Here is a 21,471-nt window from a genome sequence, read left to right on the forward strand (position 1 = left end):
AACTCAAGAAAACATTTATATCTCAATGTTGACGTAGCAGAAAGTTATTTCTGACGTTGTTTCCTGGGCAGTTAAACAAATGCGTAGTCAGCAAAGTTTTCGTTTCTGCTTGACGAACAGCGACCCGGTTTTCTTATTCGCTAGATTAGCTCGAAGTGGAATGGGGAACGCAAGCGCCGGTAACGATTCTGTCAAGTAACAGTGGACACGGTACATGACATATCGAAACATATCAATAATAGCACGAACAAAACGAGCAGGGTCTCGAAATGTGTCCGGAGACACACGAACGGACATTTCTACTCATCTACATGGAAACTTGTACGAGCATGATTCTTCATTGCCTTTTTCATCGTAATTTCATTTTTTTTTTTAATATATTTTTTTATTACATTTTCACCCCAAACAAGGCAAATTGCCACTTTGGTGTAGGGGGCTACTATCAGGGACAACAACTACTGGGGTACTATGTAGGGATTTGGGCAGCAAGATGTCGGTTCACGTTACACTTGAACTTCTGCACGTCAGTACTGTTGGGAAAGCAGGGACCTGGAATGGAATTCCAGAGTCTAACGATTCTGGGGAAGAAACTATTGGAGTAAAAAGATCTTTTACATCTAGGGATCTCTACAGTGTGGGCGTGGGATTTAGCAGCCTGTCGGATTTGTCGAGGGTGCTCACGTCGTGGGGGCACAAGTGATTGCAGTTCGTCAGAGCATTCACCACTAAAATACTTGTAGAAAAGGCAGAGGGATGCAACATTTCGTCGATGGGACAGAGGCTGAAGCTTAGATGCCAATTCAGGGCTTATCAGGTTTGCGACTCTCTTTTGAACCTTGTCAAGGAGCGAGAGACTAGTAGCAGATGCATCAGCCCAGATGTGACAGCAATACTCTATACATGGGCGAATGATGGCTTTATAGAGGTACAGGATACTTTCGGGTGTTAGTAGTTTTCTAGCACGGTAGAGAGAGCCCACCTTTCTTGCAGCGGCCCTGGCAATGCCTTCAATGTAATTGTTCCAACTCATGTTTCCTATGAACGTTAGGCCAAGGAGTTTGAAAGATGTGCCCTTTCTCCTTCTCTGCAACGTCACTCTCACAATCTTGATGTTGCAAATATCAGTCTTTTTTATAAATACTACTAGCAGATGTACCCGACGTTGCCCGGTATTAAACGCAACGTTTAATTCCTTTTAAAAAATGAAGTTAAAAAAATCGGAAAGAAACTGAGACATGTACATGCAAGTATTATGCTGTTTTTTTAAATAGTTCACTTTTTATGAGTAAAAAAACAATACTCGAGCTGAGATCGAAACCAAAACCTAAAGACAGCGAATCAAGTACGATAACCATTAGGTAAGCTTGCGACGATCCTTTAAAAATGGTTTCAAACCTACTTATTCTTAATATTCATATTCATAAGAAAGCTTTAATGTGAACAACTTGAGCATGTGCAGTCGTGAAACAGTTGACAAACGGATAAAAATTTAATGACACCAATATACCAATTTTTCAATCTTGACCCTTTAGCAGCGTTTTTTTTTCGGATGAAAACCGATTATAAAGTTTTCCATATGTCTAAATATCCCATATACCAAATTTCAAATCTGAAGTTCAAGAATTCGTTGAGTATATAGGTTGAGAAGTGTCCTCACACACACACACACTCATTTTGACCGATATATAGATTATGACATAAGAGCTGTCTGATTTATTCTCTGCTTCCTTTGTTCCAGCTCGTTTGAATCGTTAGTCTAGTGGTCTCCATCAATTTGCTGTTTTGATACCTTATTATAACACAGCTTCTTATTCCATTAAGTGTTTTCTAAGAACCGTGCAATTTTGGACATTGCTTTTTGTTGACCATTTTCCCTTTACCTATGGTTTTAGTCTTTTCAAACTAAGGTAAATAAGCATTTACTATTTTTGTGATAATCATCTTTCGTTTTTGTTAGCCCTTTAACATCAAGTGGCTTCAAACCTTGTCCGAAGCGAGTGTCATAATAAAAAAGGATTATTGCTATTCTTTGTTATCGGTTTTTTTCTTCATTTATTTCACTTTACTTCAGTCGAAATTCGGAGAAATCAAATGAACCTTCCTAAGACTAACACTTAATCTCTATATGAGATACAGAAATATCCGCCTGTCCCATTAAAGTTTTATTTTCAAAATAGAAATACCCGTCTATCCCATTAAAATTCTATTCTCAAAATAGAAATATCCGTCTATCTCATTAAAGATCCATTTCAAAATAGAAATATCCACATATCCCATTAAAGCTCTATTTTCAAAATAGAAATATCCGTCTATCCCATTAAAGTTCTATTTTCAAAATAGAAATAAACCGCCTGTCCCATTAAAGTTCCATTTTCAAAATAGAAATATCCGTCTATCCCATTAAAGTTCTATTCTAAAAATAGAAATCAACCATTAAACGCGCCGATAAATCCAATACATTCATCATAAAGCCCAGCGAACTATATCTAAACAAACTCAATTTTAAAAAAATAAATAGAAACCTTACCAAACAACTAAAAATAAAAATTAACAAATTAATCACAGTCAACAACGCACACATTGACTCCATTAAATTAAATAAAATTATAAGTGAATATAGACTGGGCTATATAGACGGAAACACAAAAGTACATAAAGGAAAGTACTCTCTTCGTCCTATCATTTCGCAAATACCTACACCTGTTCATAAACTCGCAAAACACCTTCATAAACTAATTATGCTATATTTACCTCCTAGTTATAGTGTTAATTCTTCCGAAAATGTAATAGACATACTTCATTCAGTAGAAGCCAAAAATTAACTCACTTGACGTTGAAAGTCTTTTTACAAATGTCCCTGTTTATGAAACTATAGAGATAATAATTAATAATATATATAATAATCTTACTCTTCCCGCACTTAAAATCAACCCTAATACACTAGGTAAACTATTAATTTCCTGTATCACTGAAGTCCCTTTCTATGTCCCTAACGGCACCCTATATATCCAGGTTGACGGCGTTTCAATGGGATCAATCTACGTTAGATACGTTGACGATATACTTCTATTAACGAAAAATTTAGACAAAAATTAAAACCATACTTTAAAATAATTCCGCACTAAATTTCATACACAAAATAAATATATATAACAATATTCCCTTCCTTGATATAGAAATTAAAGTTGGCACCGATAAATTTATTACCTACCCATACGAAAAACCTGCGAGTAAAGAATCGTGTCTCCTCAATTATAAAACTGAATGCGTTGATAGATATAAAATAGCCGTAGTGAAAAATCTCATCTACAGAGCCAAACGTAGTTCTTCCACTAATGAAATATTCTGTAAGGCACTAACATAAAACAAACCTTAATTAATATCAACTTTCCAAATTTCATTGTTGACCAGCAGATTAAATATACTTTAACCGCCATTAATAAAACACTAATAGTAATAATAATAATAATAATAATAATAATAATAATAATAATAATAAAAATAATAATAATAACAATAATAATAATAACAATAATAATAACAATAATAATAATAATAACACTAATAATAATAATAATAATAATAATAACAATAATAATAATAATAATAATAACAATAATAATAACAATAATAATAATAATAATAATAATAATAATAATAATAATAATAATAATAATAACAACGATAATAACATTAACATATTCTATTGTACTCAAATGCATGCGAATTATAAAATAGACGAAAAATAATTTTTTAAAATATAGTACACAAATATATTTCAACCACGGAAAACCTCTAAAATAAGATTGTTTATTTATTACAAAAAATTAAAAACAAGCCAATTATTAATAGAACAATAATCCTACATCCGACGACAATATGCTCAAAACTAGAAATGCTATGTACATCTTTAAATGCCCCATAGGAGAATGCGGCTCCAAAAATAACTCTACATTGGCATGACTCGAACCAGCATCTCTCGTCGACTAACATGTCACCTATCTTGCCCGAATAGCTCCATTTATCAGCACCTTACAGCACACACCATTCCTGAAATCGAATTTGAAGACCAATTAATAAAAAACACACTGCCATTTTAGCTCTCTCGCAATGTGATGTGCGCCTCCCAATTATTGAAGCCTTGTTAATCCGTATTAAAAAAAAACATTACGCAAGCTCAGTACGAAGTGGATGGTACGCTTAAATGTTTTTAAGTATTTAAAACGATTTTAAACGATTTTAATCGTCTTTCCATTCAATTCATTAGCTTATTTTTTCTTATTTTTCATCACTCGTCTGAGAACGACTTATGGAGGTCGAAAACGTTCGCGAATACGGCAAATTTCTTTTTACACTTGAACTGAATGTTCGGAAACTTGTCTGTCAAAAAGAAAAATGTATTGTAAGAGAAACAAACAAGAGTTGTCTCTGCTCTTCAATGAAACGTGCATAAAGGATTCAATATTTGAAGATATAAAGAACTTGAACGTGTTCTAAAATTACAGGATTCGGCATAAAATAACCCGATAAAAGTTGATATGCCGTAAAATAATACAACCAAACGAAAACTGAATGAATAAATATTTGACGATATTAAGAACTGCTGTAAAAGAAAACTTTGATATTTATTTCGTGAACTTGTTAATCCATTGTCTTATCAGGGATAAAGAAAAGGTCAATTTATTGATAAGAATAAACGACTTACTTTCAAATCGTCTCTTCTCGTTAATATGTTAACACGACACTTTGAAGACTGGTCACGAGACTTCGTACCAGTTGTTGTTATCTGAAGTAAAATAAAAAAGAAACTGATAAAATGTACACAGCTTATAAAAACAATATGGCTGCCAGATACGATACGAGAAGACAGCCTAAAAATACGAGGGGGGAAAACGCGCGGACAACAATAAAATTGATTAAAAATACAACCAGAAAACCTCAAAAACCATAAATAAACACAGACGTTTTTTCAAGATGCATCTATTTAATCTACGCGTTTAGCGATAAGAATAAAATTTCAAACAGCGTTCCTTGGCGTTGGCTGGTTCAAGCAACTATTAGTCTTTCACTCTTGGACAGGGTATATAAAAGAATCTCTTATTCTATTATGTCCGTCACGCTCTATTAAGCCTCAACCCCTGTCTCAGCGCCGTAATGTGGCATCCTTGTGCTTGTTCTACAACTGCTTACACGGAATAAACTTGTTTATAACCACTCAACATAAATACCACCGACCAATCCGACAAACCGCATAATCCTATTCCTTCATTGTATTCGTCTCTAATGGTTTATTTCTTCGAACTGCTTGGTTTTGGAATGCCCTGCCTGTTCCATGTTTCTCGGATTAATCCAAAACACAAAAATTTTAATGTAATATGAACAAACAATTTGCTGTAGAAATTACCAAGATAGAATTCCTTTAGTAATTCATAGTAGCCCTTATATATATATATATATATATATATATATATATATATATATATATGATTATTGATGATTGCAACGTCTTGTCAAACGAGTGCCATTCCCTCAGGTACTGAAACTCCATGAGCCGAAAATGACTTTAGTCCTGCCGGCAAAATTCACACGCACAAGCAGACCTGACACTGAAAACGGTCACTGGTATACATACATATATATACATGCACGCATACATGCATATATAATGATGACTGCAACGTCTTGTCAGACGAATGCCACTCCCTCAGACACGAGCCCAAAAATTACTTCCATCGCCACAGGACCATTTTAATAGACAAATGCGTGAGGGAGTATCTATATAGAGATGATGTTACAAAGTCTTAGCTTTGTACGACAGCTAAGTCTCCTCTCTCGGTTCAAAATGTTGAGATCCAGCAACAAGAAAGAGCAAGATAGCCAGCAACAAGTCAAACTGCAGACATGCTTAATGCGGGTACTGATCTCAAGCTTTATGTTTTTTAACTCAGAGATTTGCTTCTCCTAGAGGGGTGGCCTTCACCACGGCTTACGGGAGCCCTCTCCACCCCGCATACACATGGAAATAAACACATGCGTACATACAGATGTACGCCAACATACGTATGCATGTGCACACACATACAAACATAATCACATAGAGGCACGCATATACGCATATACACACATATGCATATACATACGTACACACATATATACATGCAAAATACACATGAATAAACATTCCAAAAGTCACAAATAGTAAGTGATCAGCGACTGGGTCGTTTTTGTCCTTTTTCCTTCCTGCTTGGATTTTTTTTAAAGTTTGTTTTAGATTAATAGTTCTGCAGCACATTTTTTTTTTTTTTTTTTTACACAGTGATCACCACTTATCAAGGCCCGGAAGCCACTCAGGGATAAGGGTTATTGCAAGTACATTACGTTAGTGAGGAGATTTGCTGAAATGTTTACTTAAGGGGGCGGTTCATTAGGAATTTGTTAACATTGGACTTGAAGACAACCAAGTTGTAGTCCGGAGGGAAGCAGGCAGACGGAACAGAGTTCCACAGGCGTGCAGTTCTAAGAAAGAAGCTTTGTTTATGGAATCTGCGTTTTGATTTAGGCACAGATATAGAGTGGGGGAAATTTTTCACAGTGGATTCAGCTAGACGGGTGTTTTTCGTGAAAGATTGGCGAGGGGGGACCAGAGATTGGAGTTCAGACGAGCATCTGCCATGGAAATAACGATAAAACAAGGACAGGCTCGCAACGTCTCTTCTGTGGGAGAGAGGTTGCAGGGTAGAGAAAAGGGCATCCCCCACTAAGCCACGAAGTCTATTTTGTACTCTGTCAAGGCAGGATAGGCTGTCCTTAGCAGCTCCCGCCCAGATATGGCAACAGTACTCCATACTTGGACGTACTTGGCTTTTATATAGATAGAGAATTGCATCCGTAGTGAGATATCTTCTGGAGCGGTAGAAGGATCCCACCATCTTTCCAGCGACCTTGGCAACAGACTTGATGTACGTGTTCCATTTCAGATCAGGAGTAAAGGTCAAACCCAGAAGCTTGTCAAAACACGGGGCCTCACCCAGACGAGAGCCATCCATCACAATTGATGCCAGATGGGGATCAGAGCGTTGATGATGTAATGTTGACAGACTCACACATAATTTTCCAAATAGATCAACGTACGAACCGACGAGAATACAGTCCAACTGAAAATGCCATATATATATATATATATATATATATGTGTGTGTGTGTGTGTGTGTGTGTGTGCGTGTGTGTGTGTATGTATGTACTCATCACTAATTGTGAGGCGATGATGCATCATATGTAAAGGGAGAAAAAAAGCTTTCAAAAAGTGTTAATTTATACTGATAAAACTTATTGCTAAAATATAACGCAAATCGTTTCTTTAAATATCTGCATAACATGATATATATATATATATATGTATATATATATATATATATATATATATATATATATATATATTCAAACAAAAGATATTTGCTCAGGTTTTGGCCTAGAAATAAATGCTGACGTTGAAACGCATTAGCTTTTATACGAAGCTCAACGTTAATGAGACATGACATGATAAAAACCGGTCGATATATAAAAAGGCCGCCAAGTGGTATTGTTTACGGTAGGAATATTAAAAACGGATTTGCGTGCGTAAGTTCCCTTTATCATTTTTACCGATTTTATTTACTCTTTTTTCTTTTTCTGGTATCATATGTGTATCTTTTTTAGCGTTTTTTTTTTTTAGCGTTTTTTTAGTGTTCTTATAGCATTTTTTTCATATAATTTTAGTACCTTTCTTTGACTCTTTTGGGACTTTAGCATTTTTTTTCTTTTGATGTTATGTTTTAATAAACTTTTTTTTAACTTGCATCTTTTTATGACGTCTCGTTCTTCTCTTTTTTTTCTGCTTTTTTTTTTCAACGTTTTCTCTTTTTCTTCCTCTTTCTTCACTTCCCCGTTTGTCTTCACCCTTTCTTACTCATCCACGTTCACGTTCCTCTCCTTTGCTTCTCTCTCATCTCGAGAGAGCATCCTGCTTTGGTAAGATTCTGGGACTGACGTCCACTCCTGGACATTTTTTTTCTCTACTCACCTTCACCCCCCCCAAACAAGGCATATAGTCGCTTGGACGTAAGGGGCTACTAATTGGGACCATGCTTAAGAAAGATGTTGGTTTACGTCGCATTTGAACTTCTGCATATCAGTACAGTTTGAGAAGCAGTAAAAGGAAGGGAATTCCAAAGTTTAGCCGTTCTAGGGAAGAAGCTATTAGAGTAGAAATCTTTCTGACATTTCTAACAGTGAAGGGGTGTGATTTTGTTGTTAAACGGGTTTGTCGGGATATGTAGGTCGAGAGGGAACAAGTGCAACGAGTTCATCAGAGCACATTCCATTTGAATACTTGTAAAGCAGGCACACGGATGCAACATTGCGGTGATGGGACAGGGGTTGGAGCCCAGTGGACAAAGTGGGAACTATTAGATAGGAGACCATTTTTGGGACCCCATCCAAGACGGAGAGACTAGTGGCAGATGCATCGACCTAGATTCTTCTTCTTCACATCGTCCTCTTCCTCTTCTTCTTCGTGCTTTTTCCTTCATTTGTCTCATCTTTTGGCCTCCATTCTTATTCTTATTCTTATTCTTATTCTTATTCTCTTTCTCATTCTCTTTCTAATTTTTAAGGTGACGGTTCATCAGGAATCTCTGCATTGGTTCGGTCGGGGAAACAGTGAGCATGGATTTAATTCCAAAAACAAGCGATAAGATTGGAGATTGAGTGATAAAATACTTTTGATCCTCAATCACTGTTAAGTTACTGTGCAAACAATATGCAAACAATAATATCGGTATTTTTTAAGCTTACAGTTTTAAATAAGCAGAACTTTTTTTCTAAAACATACAATAAATCCACAACTTTTTTTTAAATAATAATTTTTTTTAATTTATTTTAAATATTATAAACAGAACTTTTTTAAAATAATAAACACTTTTTATTTATTTTAAATATTATAAACAGAACTTTTTTCAAATAATAAACACTTTTTATTTATTTTAAACAATATAAACAGAACTTTTTTTAATAATAAACACGTTTTATTTATTTGAAACATTATAAACAGAACTTTTTTCAAATAATAAACACGTTTTATTTATTTTAAACAATACATACAGAATTTTTTTAAAATAATAAACACTTTTTATTTATTTTAAACATTATAAACAGAAATTTTTAAAATAATAAAAAAATGTATTTATTTTAAACATTATAAACAGAACGTGTTTAAAATAATATACACTTTTTATTTATTTTAAACAATATATACTGTTTAAAAAATAATATAAATAGAAGTTTTTTAAAATTTTAGGCAATATAAAATTTTTTTTTTAATATTGTTGGGAAAGATTCCCCCCTTTTCTTTTCTTGGCCACATGAATTCTGTTAGGTTCTAAAATTGTCTTATTTTTTTTTTACAATGAGACCATAAACCATCTATGGCTTGCGTGTGCATCGAAGGGTTATTCGGGTCAACGAATTTTTTCATGACTAATTTCGGCATCAAAGGTAAATACATGATCCACAATTGTCTTGTTGTTGGCATAATCCATTATAAGAAAAAATGAAAAAAATTGAAAAATTCTTTTCAAAAATTAAAAAAAAATACACGTTTTTACTTTTAATCGTTTATAAATACTCACGTGATTCAATTTTAAATAATCACGTGATTCAATTTTAATTGGTGATTAAGGGAATTTGGTTCCTTTTATGTGATATAGGGGTCGATCTCCAATCTTGCAAAACAAGCGGTTCAAAGAGAGAAACTATCGCAGTAGAAAATTTTCTGATTTTTAGAGACCTTTACTGCGAAGGGGGTTCAGTTGTGTTAGTAATAAGTCGAATAGGTTGTGGGTACTTAGGTTGAGGGAATACAAATTCAGTAATTATCAGATAACTAAAGCAAATTCTGCGGAAGTATTTGTAAAGCAAACACGGGAATGCAACTCTGTGGTGATGCGACATCGGTTTGAACTTAGCAGACAGTATGAGTATTTCTTGTTTTTACCAGGACCAAATGCGAAAAGTAAGCCAGTTCATATGTGGCAACAATACTCCGTGCACAAGCGAAGTCTGGCTTTATAAGGATATGAGATGCATCCATCCAGCGTCCAGTTTATAGTGTAACTCAAATCTTGTCGGTAGCTGAATACTTGATGCTTCGCCAGGGCTATCAAGGATATTTTATCGTGACACCATCACTAGACAGAGTCCCATCTACCCTCGAGAGAAGGATAGACCGCGCCAGTTTCCCAACCTGGTATTTTACATTGCGATACATACCGCACCTGGCCTTCCCAAATGATCACCCATCTGGTACTGACCAGAGTTAACGTTGCTTAACTTTGGTGATCTGACGAGAACCGGTGTGTCAACGTGATTGTGCGGTATTGTGTAAGGATATGGGATACTGATAGATTAAATAATATTTCTACTCCGATAGAAGGAGACTACCTTCTTTACAGCAGACTTGGCAATGTCTTCAATGAATTTATTTCCACTCATGTTGCTTAAAAATATCAATATAAGGAATTTGAAATGTTGGACTAGCGTGAATGATCGGCCATGGCAATCAGTGATTGGTAAAGTTTCTTGTTTATGCAAAGAAGTTTTGTTATTAAATGTTATCGTCTGAAAGAGTGAAGGTCATTTTCTTTATTGTCTGCCATCATGCCGGGAATAGTTTAACGTTATTAGCAAATAAAATTTATCTCAGGCGTGATTGTATCGAAATGGTCGTTTATGAAAAATGGAATAGTTTATGTTTAAATGGCACACACACATCGATGTGATATCGTTTCGAAGTACAAGAATTTATGATTCATCAAAATAAATTATAAATCCATCAGAGATTAAAGATGTTGCAATTGTTGCATGGATGCAGACTGGATTATAATACCAAAAGTTAACTAAACATATGAAACAGATAAAAGTTTTAAAAAAAACATTAAACCAAATCATATGATTATTTGGTTTAACGTTTTGTTAAACTTTTATTTGTTTCATATGTTTAGTTTATTCTAACAAAAACATTTATTTGTTTCATAAAATTTTAATTTAACTTTTATTTATTTCATAAAATTGTAATTGTTAATTTTAACAAACTTTCCTTTGTTTCATATGTTTAGTTAATTTTAGCAAAAACTTTATATGTTTCATATTATTATTATTATTATTATTATTATTATTATTATTGTTGTTGTTGTTGTTGTTGTTGTTATTATTATTATTATTATTATTATTATTATTATTATTATTATTATTATTGAAGAGTCGAAACCCAAATTCTGTGTTCGATTGCTTGCTTTTGTTTATATTTTTTAACACTAAAATTACATTTTCGCCTCAAACAAGGTGAAGTGGCTCTTTGCTGTAAGAATGAACACAACTAAACGCAAAATGAGAACTTACAGTTGACCCCCTCTCCCCGACAAAAATTATGTTTACACTTTTTGAAAGGGAGTGCTCCTTTTACGTTAAACTGTGTTCATTGTACGTTGTCTCCCAACCCCCAACATAAAGGTGACCATACTCATTTTTCTTCGCTTTTATTTGTTAAAAACAAAGCGCCCTAAAAAAAACGATGGTCATAAAATGGGTGCTTATTTTACGTTAAATTTTTTCCACTGCATTGGTATCAGATTTCATAACATTCACATAAGTAAGACTTTTGTCGGTAAGAAAATATTATTTTTCAATCTTAAAAAATGAATATTTAATGTGTGATTAATGTTTATTGTGATAATGCAAATAATCTCAAACGGGAAAATTATTCTAATAAAAGTATTTCATATAGAGTTTATCAGCAATGCTTCACGAAAACTACATTTCTCTCTTAAAAGATATAATTTAAAATAATAAAATAAGAAGAATAAGAACAGTGTTATCAATAAAATAATATAGTAATAGTGGTGGTGGTGGTGGTATTTTATGCGTATCATGTTAATAGCAAATCTGTAATCGGTGTTCGAGGAGTTTCTTAACTGAAAAGACCCCCGTGGTAGTAATATTAAATCTCCGAGGTAGTTTCCAGCGCTGAAAATCCGTCATCTTCTCAGTGTAGGGTGGAGAATTACATCGAGCGAAACTCATCGAAATGAATCAAATTTTAAAGATTGAAACCAGATCGCAGGATGAAAAGACCGACAAAATAGAAAATGGCTTTTCCATTTATCAAGTGAAAAAGTAGACACATGTGTGTATATATATATATATATATATATATATATATATATATATATATATATATATATGTGTGTGTGTGTGTGTGTGTTTGTGTGTGTGTGTGTGTGTGTGTGATATTTTTTATATATAAGAAAATATGATATACTAATATATATGTATGTATAAAATCATATTTTCGTATATATATTTACGAAAAAACGCGATATATTTATATATATATATATAAGAAAATATGATTTCTGTAAAAGCCTGAGGAAGCTACAGACGGCCAAAAAACGGCTGAGTAGCTGAAACAATAATGTAACTTAACAGAAAAATACGGTAATAAAAAATAAAACGCATATATATATATATATATATATATATATATATATATATATATATATATTATATATATAATATATATATATATATGATTTTCTCCGATAAATGCAGGCTTTATAGGAAAGTGCCCAAACACTGTCTTTGCGGTTATTTTCCACTCAACACCAGTAGCACGTCCTACAGCGTGTTTCACGAAAATATTTATGCACCAATATTTATTACATAAAATATTACATTCGTTCAGAGCTTTCTGCATCTCCCTAAGCGTTTTAGAGGTAAAAAGGTTATAAAACATATTCCCTCCCTATGAATTTATCACTCTCACGTCACCCTTGTACACCAGACCATTTGTGTGACAAATTGTTACCGTACTGATACTTTACATGATTCTGGGAATTCTATTCTGTCATTTCGGTCGTGTTAAACTTATACGTTTGCAGTAGATAGATTACGTTTTAACGAACACGGCTATATACATTTTTGAGACTGCTTATTTCAATTTATAAAATTATTTCTTACATTACATGTTCTTATAAAAAAAAAATTTGAAAAATTGAAATAAAATCGTGAGGTACACCTGGGGTTAAACAGGGGGATAATTCAGTCTGTAACCGAATGCTCTACTTTTGAACTCTATGTCCAGATGCTAACCAATCTGTTTTTTAAAGAAGAAATTATTTGCTGAGATTTAATTATTTCCCTTGGCCGGTGTAACGTAAAATATCCCTATGTAAAAATAATTCTTTTTTATTTATAGGAGAGAAAAGACTATTTTTAAGATCGAATTTTTTCGATTTTCGATATTTATCGGACGAATTTTTGTACAAAACATATCTAAGAACACTGTCAGACATATGAATTAGCTTTATGTGAAATTTGCAAACGATAGGCTCAGCCGTTTCGGAACCTATAAGGAAGAAAATTTACACACACACACATACACAAAGTGATTTTTATATAAAAGTATATGTTGCCGAATAATTTCTTCTTAAATATCAGAAAAATAAATATTTGCAAAATAAAAATTAAAAACTAAATCCCAAAAACGCAGGCACCGCATTTATACATGAATTAATTGATAGATTTTAGAACCATTCTGAAGGGGGATTGGGCGAGGTAGTTAAAAATGGCACAAAAATGAGAAAAATAGCACAAGAAGAAAATCATTGGTAGTAGTTTGTCAATTGAAAAAATAAATTATATCTATATTTAAAAGCAGATAAGGACCCTTAGCTACCCTCCTTGAAAAATGAGATTCTGATTTTTAAGGAGATTACGTGTAAATATCCCGAAAAATATTTTAGAATTGAAAGTGGGGATCATTTTTTGATATAAATTTTTATTAAAATATTCCACACGAAATCACATTAAAAAAAATAAATCATGTAGAATTTATCAGCAAGAAAAAATAAAATGCTTAACAGTCTTGAATCCTAAACGGGGAAAATCCTTGGAAATACAAGTGTTACTTTATATTAAATTGGGCAGTACTTTTCCTGGCCACTATTATTCACAGTCAAGTATATCTTTGTTTGCTCCGAGTATTTTAAAAATTAAAAAAAATCTTACAATTTAAATATTTGCCAATTTTACAATATCTTTTTTCGGTTTGTGTCGAACTTTGCCATCGGAGGAAAGCTAGTAATATTTTTAAACACGTGGAAAACTTTGCTTCTATTTTTTTAATGTTTGCTAAAGAATAAGCGCAATAAACTTCCCTGAGGTGTTAACATATGCTGCGTCTTAAAAAAAGTTGGTTCACGCTGATAATTAAATGCAATAATAAACGTTGAAAAAAGAAGTAAAAATAAATAAAAGCATGAATGTTGGCTCTTTGTTAAAGTGTAGAATAGTTAACAGTCGACAAATTATAAACAATATCAAAAATCAACAAATACGTTATACCAAACGCAGTGAAATTCAAGTATCTTTTATACATGCTAAAATTGTTTTTACGCTTTTTTTATTTCATTTCTCTTAGTTGTCTTTACATCAAATAACTGGTTGCTTGTTGCTAACCGTTGGGGACTTCATTCTTGAAAAAGTGTATAAAAGAAATTATAACTACCACTAACTCTAAATTTGAGAGTGCAACTCGAATTTAGGGTTAGTTGTAGAATACTTAATTTGTTTTAAACTTTTCAAGTATTAAACCACCCGTTAAGCGATAAGCGGCCATTTGTTTATTTTTAATCCCGTGTGTAAAAACTACTTAAAAAACATATTTTGAACTTAAAAAAGAAAACTTAGTTTTAGCACGTTAAAAGGATACATGTCGGTAGATAATAAAATTCTACTGCCTTTGGTATAAGTTTTTTGTTGTTGTTGCTTATTTTTATAATTTTCGACTTTTAAATTTTCTACACGTTTACCAAGTGAATAAATACTTTTAAATTGAGGGGGGGCGATCATATTTAAATCTATAGAAGTTGGAAAGCCCTCCCTCCCACTCCCCAAATAAGAAGTACTTAGAAAAGTCGATTTCATGGCGAGTTAATAAATGGTTAACCGAAAAAAAAAATGGCGAGAACAAAAAAACAAGAAGTCATTAAATAATTGTTACCAAAGGCAATAAATGCTACTTTTTTACCTGAATGAGTTTAGTTTATGTTTTAAATGTTTTCTTAACTTTTAATCTTAAATTGCGGGTTTGTGGGTGTCAAATATTTCAATATTTTCTAGAAACTCCGCGAGCCGCTGGATCAAAATTTTACCCGCTAGATTGCAAACGAATTCCCCAGATCTAGCGGGAAATCTGCTAAATCGGCAAAACCGATTATTCTCATTCGCCGGTGTAACGTAAAATAATCCTCTGTAAAAAATTCTTCTTTTTTATCTTTAAGAGAGAAAGGGTATTTTTAAGATTGGGTTTTTTCGATTTCCAATGCTTATCGGGCGAATTTCTGTACAAAACATGTCTAAGAACACTGCCAGATATATAAATTACCTTACTGTGAAATTTGGAAACGATAGACAGCCGTTTCGAAACTTATAAAAAAGGAAATCATACATACACACACACAGTGACATATATATATATATATATATATATATATATATATATATATATATATATATATATATATATATATATATACACTAATATGTTCTGAATTATTCCAACTTCCGATCTTGATATTATGTGCACACATAGACAATAAAACTTCTAAAAGTTTTATGAAGCTTTTATTACACATTCGACCTCACGAGACAAACCTATTTTCTATCAACCGTTTTTTTTTTTTTTTAGTTATAAAATAAAAAAAAGAAACACATGATAAAAATAAAAAGAATTTCACGCTTAAATTATTCACTACTTAAATAACAAACATACAATCAATTAGAGAAGTTTGGACAGCGATTCAGACGATGTGTGCGGTAATAGGCTATCATCAGTACGTCCGCATTACTAAAAGTTTTAATGCGTACTAGAAACCGGGTGCTTTCGGTCTATACGGGGTTTTGTCAAGATAACCTAACACCAGCATACTTTATCCTACAAGTAAAACTGGTTAAAGTTGGATGAGATGGTTTGTTCCTTGGAGTCAGAGATGGCTTCGTTGCCGGGTTCGAATCTTCCGACCGGCAGTAATCGTGTTAACCGGCACTGATGATTTCCGGGAGGATGAAACACTTATTTATAGTAAATAATTATTGCAGCCCTTTTTAAAACTCGGTTCTTATCGTCGACCACTTTACAGTTGAAATAAAGTCGGTCACTTAAGTTCGCATGCGCAGATCATGATGTTATAATCGTTAAATCACATTGACAGACGTTAAGACATTTAAAAATTAATGTTTAAATTTCAACAGTATTTCTCGCGATTAAGGTTGGCCGGCAATGGATGCTAATGGAGTCAGAGATGACTTCGTTGCCGGATTCGAATTTCCCGACCGGCAGTAATAATGTCACCATGTTGCTGATTCCTGAAAGGATAAAACACTAGTGTCTGTAGGTATTTAAAAATTATTATCGCAAATATATATATATATATATATATATATATATATATATATATATATATATATATATATACATATATATATATATGTAAAAATATTTTTAACCTTTATATATCTAATTTTAAATAAGAATGTAAATATACTAAATACTAATTATAGTGGGGGAGATAAGTAGTTAAATGGATTAATCCTAATCTTATAAATACAAGACTGATAAATTAAAAATTTAAAAAATGTATCCATTTTAAATGTGGAAATTGATGAATCGCACAGGTAAGAAATTCATTTTTATAGTATGAAAAGGTTAGTAATTGCAATTAAGAATAGGAAATTGGATCAAATGTTTGTAACATGTCTTCTTCCTAAGATTAAGGGAGGTGGTGTTTGATCAACACTGCTGGGGAGGCATGATGTAATATAATGTTTTGTTTTTAAATCCCCGAAGCAGTGTTTCATGGTAAACAACTGATGATCCCTTGAAAAATAAATGATTGGTATTATAGTAAATTCGAGAGCGAGTTGATGCAGTGATTGCAGGTAATTAAATGACTTACTGACTGGATGGTTTTCTAACGAATGATAAAAAATATTTTTTGTATAGTTTTAAAGGTTACAAACTTCAAAGACTATATATATATATATATATATATATATATATATATATATATATAGTAATTTATAAAATATATATGGCGATTAAGCTACACTGAATATTCGGCGTTTCATCCACTCTAGGACTCCTCAGGCTTATGCGTAAGCCTGAGGAGTCCTAGAGTGGATGAAACGCCGAATATTCAGTGTAGCTTAATCGCCATATATATTTTATAAACTACTAACTAGCTCTACCTACGTATTGAGCACTTTTGAAGTAAATACTTAAAGTTTACACATAAATCTATACTTTCGTATATTAATTTTATGTGAGTAAATTAAGTAGTTATATATATATATATATATATATATATATATATATATATATATATATATATATATATATATATACTACGATTTAGCTACGAAAGAGAATATTCCGTCTTTAATTGGACAGTTATCGATAACAATTTGTTTTTTATATATATATATATATATATATATATATATATATATATATATATATATATATATACTCGTTCACATCCATACGAGGGGCGTGCAATAAGTAATGCCCCTGACCCACTTCCAGTTGTCTGATCTAGCTGAAATTTTGCATGTGCAATGTTTTATATCTTTACGGGTTACGTGGTAAATTACAACTTTGAACTAATTGCGGTTTCTGTTTTACAGGTGTTTGAACTGAGTCAGGGGTGAAATGGAGCCTGTTGAATGTCGAGCAGTGATCTGGTTTTTTGTATTTGAAAGGACGCACACCACAGGAGATTTTGATGAAATGAAAGAAACTTATGGTGATAATGCCCCATCATATAACCTTGTAAAACGCTGGCGTCGTGAATTCAAACATGGCCGAAAGTCTGTGGAAACAGCTCCCAGATCTGGTCGCCCCCGTTCTGCCATTGATGAGGCATCTGTCCGTCAAGTTGAAGCTGCCATTTTGGTAGATCGGCGCATTATTATTCGCTAAATAGCCCAAGATATCAAGATTAGTAAAGGGTCTGTGGAAACTATCATTCATAACCATTTGCATATGCATAAGGTGTCTGCCAGATGGATTCCCAGGTTGCTCACACCATTCCAGAAGTGAGAACGCGTCGAGTGATCGAGGATGAATTGTGAGATGTGCCAAGAAGATGAGTCAAAGTTTTTAAAAAGACTGATTACACAGGATGAAACCTGGGTCTATCACTATGATCCAGAGATCAAAGCCCAGTCAACGCAGTGAAAGCACTTGGACTCACCACCTCCAAAGAAGGCAAGGGTGCAGCCCTCCGCTGGCAAGGTCATGTTCACAGTCTTCTGGGACCAGGACGGAGTAGTGATGACAGATTTCCTGGCAAAGGGTACCACAATTACAGGAGCCTATTATGCTTCACTTTTGAAAAAATTAAGGGAAGCTATCAAAATCAAGAGGAGGGGCAAGATCAGCAAAGGTATCCTCCTCCTGCAAGCCAACGCGTTTGTCAACAACTCGCATGTCGCCAGATCAGAAGCACGGGCGTGTGGTTATGAAATCACCCCAATCTTCCTACTCTCCTGACCTTGCACCCTTTGACTTTCACCTCTTCCCAGCCATGAAGTTGTTTTTGAAAAGAACGCGTTTCCTAGATTATCCATCCTTGATTTCTGAAGTCACGTCGTGGTTGGAGGACCAACCTGGGGTGTTCTACAAAAACGGTCTCCAGAGCTGCATCAAACGATGGGAGAAATGCATAACTCTGCGTGGTTCCTATGTAGAGAAAGACTAATATCTCTGTCAAGTTTCGTTGCTCTACTGCTATGGGAAGTGAGTCAGGGGTATTACTTATTGCACGCCCCTCGTATATATATAAAACATATATATATACACTTCACATACACTTTTTCATGATAAAGATAGAACTCTGAATTAGATGGAATCGAGCAATTGGTTCGACAACAGACAACGCCAGACCCATAGTTGGTTTCGATGTACTGCACCTCATCAGTGACGTGCCATGACATAGGTGCGAACCCAGTTTGTCGCACGTATGAAGTGTGCAATACTGACGACCTAACCATATGGGCCAAGGCGCAATCTATTGGCTATGCCTCGATTTTTAATTTTTATATTTTTATCCAGTTCTACATTCCATCTAATCCTCGGCTCTAGCTTTATCATGGAAAAGTGTATGTGAACGGATATATATATATATATATATATATATATATATATATATATATATATATATTCGTGAGGAATAGATACATTATATATATATATATATATATATATATATATATATATATATATATATATATATATATATATACAATGTATCTATTCCTCACGAATGTGGGAACAACAATGAGAAAAGCAAATTTTAATAAAACAAAATATAATACAAAGATAATGTTGGAAATACACGAACGAAATAACAAAATGAGTCATTTGTTCATGTACAATTGATCGTTTATCTTTTATCACGTGTCTCGGTTCAATATTAGCACAGGCAAAAAAAAACGAATTTTAATGACTCAATATAAAATTATATAAAATTGTTTTTCCACGCGCCATTGAAGCCTAGTTGTGCAAAATTATAATTACTGAACTGTTATACACTTGTAACCTAAAACTGAGGTTAACAACTATACACAAGATGTAACAACTGTATACAAGGTGTAACAACTGAACAGACGGTGTAACAAGTGTACACAAGGTGTAACAGATGTACACAAGGTGTAACAATTGTACAAAAGGTGTAACACCTGTACACAAGGTGTAACAACTATACACAAGGTGTAACACCTGTACACAAGATGTAACAATTGTACACAAGTTGTAACAACTATACACAAGGTGTAACAAATGTACACAAGGTGTTACCAATAAAAGGCCAATATTTTGAAAATGAGAAAATACTTTCGTGTTTATTCATTTTAACGTGTTTTTTAAGAACAATGTTTATAGCTCTAGTATCGTATTGCTGAGTTATCTAAAACACAACCATGTTATTTGTATGTCATTACTACCGCGAGTAGTTAAATTACATAAGATGAATAATTATCAAATAATAGGAAGCTGAATATACTAAATATAAGCAAACGAGAAATTTGCAAATGAAAATATTAATAAATTTCATTATTTATTAGTTCATCACATCGAGTAATACTAATTTTTATTCTTTGATGAAAAGATCTTATATTTGAAAAACCATAGCTTTATTCTTCATCTGAATTTCTTGTTTGAATATTAAAATTATATCAGATTTTTATTTTCATATCGCTATTCAATGTTGCCATACAAATGTTGATTGTTTCCCGTGAACGAAACAGATCTGTAAAAATGTACCCAAGTTTGTTATTTTGTAAAACAAAAAAAAAAAAATAAATAAATAAAGTGCATTTTTACCTAAATGCTTGTTGGGAATAATTTTTCCATTGATCAATCTGGTACCCCTTAATGGGGAGCGACATATATATTATTTTTAAAATATAATTATCCACTGACACGTGTTTCGTCTCTCTCTCTCTCTTTCTCTCTCTCTCTCTCTCTCTCTCTATATATATATATATATATATATATATATATATATATAATCATCATGCAGTCCGTCAGTCTTGACTAGTTGGGGCCTCAGTGGTCTATCCCTCATTGTTGGCGTAATCTCACACCATCACCACAGGGCTTTTCACTTTGGCTCCAAACTTGCTTGCGCAGTCAATTTAGATGCAATATCTGTTGCGCATCAGAGAGACACCCTCTGAACCTCCAAAGCTCATGTTCAGTGGAGCGAATCCGCGACGACTGGTAGCAGAGGAGGCCTCAGTTTCTGGCCAAAAGTAATCTCAGTGAGGTAAACAGTCGCAGCAGTAGGATTTGAAGTCAGAGTTTCCATCTCTTAGCCTTTTGCTTTGATAAGGCCCACAAGGCAGTGGTGTTTGATTTTGGGGTTGGTTCCCCTAGTCTTCGCCCAACCAAGGGAACCCACAAGACAATGGGGTAGGGGTTGGTAATGTGCCAGGGATTGCCCACACATCGGTGGACCATAATGCACTACCTCTGGGGTCCCCTACTATTCCGAGATCTCCTACAAGTTTAGCCTGAGGCTGCAAGGCACCCAGTTACCGTGTGTGGCCAACGTGGAGGCACTGTAGGAGTCTTTATGATGGACAGGTTATGTACTGGCAGGGAAGACTTATGCGTAGCTGCTCCCTTTTCACCACGAGGTTAGCCAGCGGTGTTAGGGATGCAAGCGAGAACGTAACACTAACTTATACATAACACACTAGACGCATCACATCATTCCTGCCGGATTAAGAATCAAAACACACACACACAAACACACACAAACACACACATACAAACACACACACAAACACACACACACAAACGCATACACATAC

At 33.6% G+C, this 21,471-nt stretch overlaps 1 protein-coding gene across 1 annotated transcript in view; it reads left to right on the forward strand.

Annotated features, from left to right (window-relative positions):
* The window catches only part of LOC145293305 (uncharacterized), a 535,198-nt gene that overhangs the window by 236,514 nt on the left and 277,213 nt on the right, over positions 1–21,471 (forward strand). The window lies entirely within an intron of this gene.

This window comes from Euprymna scolopes, chromosome 14, assembly GCF_053919585.1.
Source record: "Euprymna scolopes isolate OS-2025 chromosome 14, ASM5391958v1, whole genome shotgun sequence".
Lineage (NCBI taxonomy): Eukaryota > Metazoa > Mollusca > Cephalopoda > Sepiida > Sepiolidae > Euprymna > Euprymna scolopes.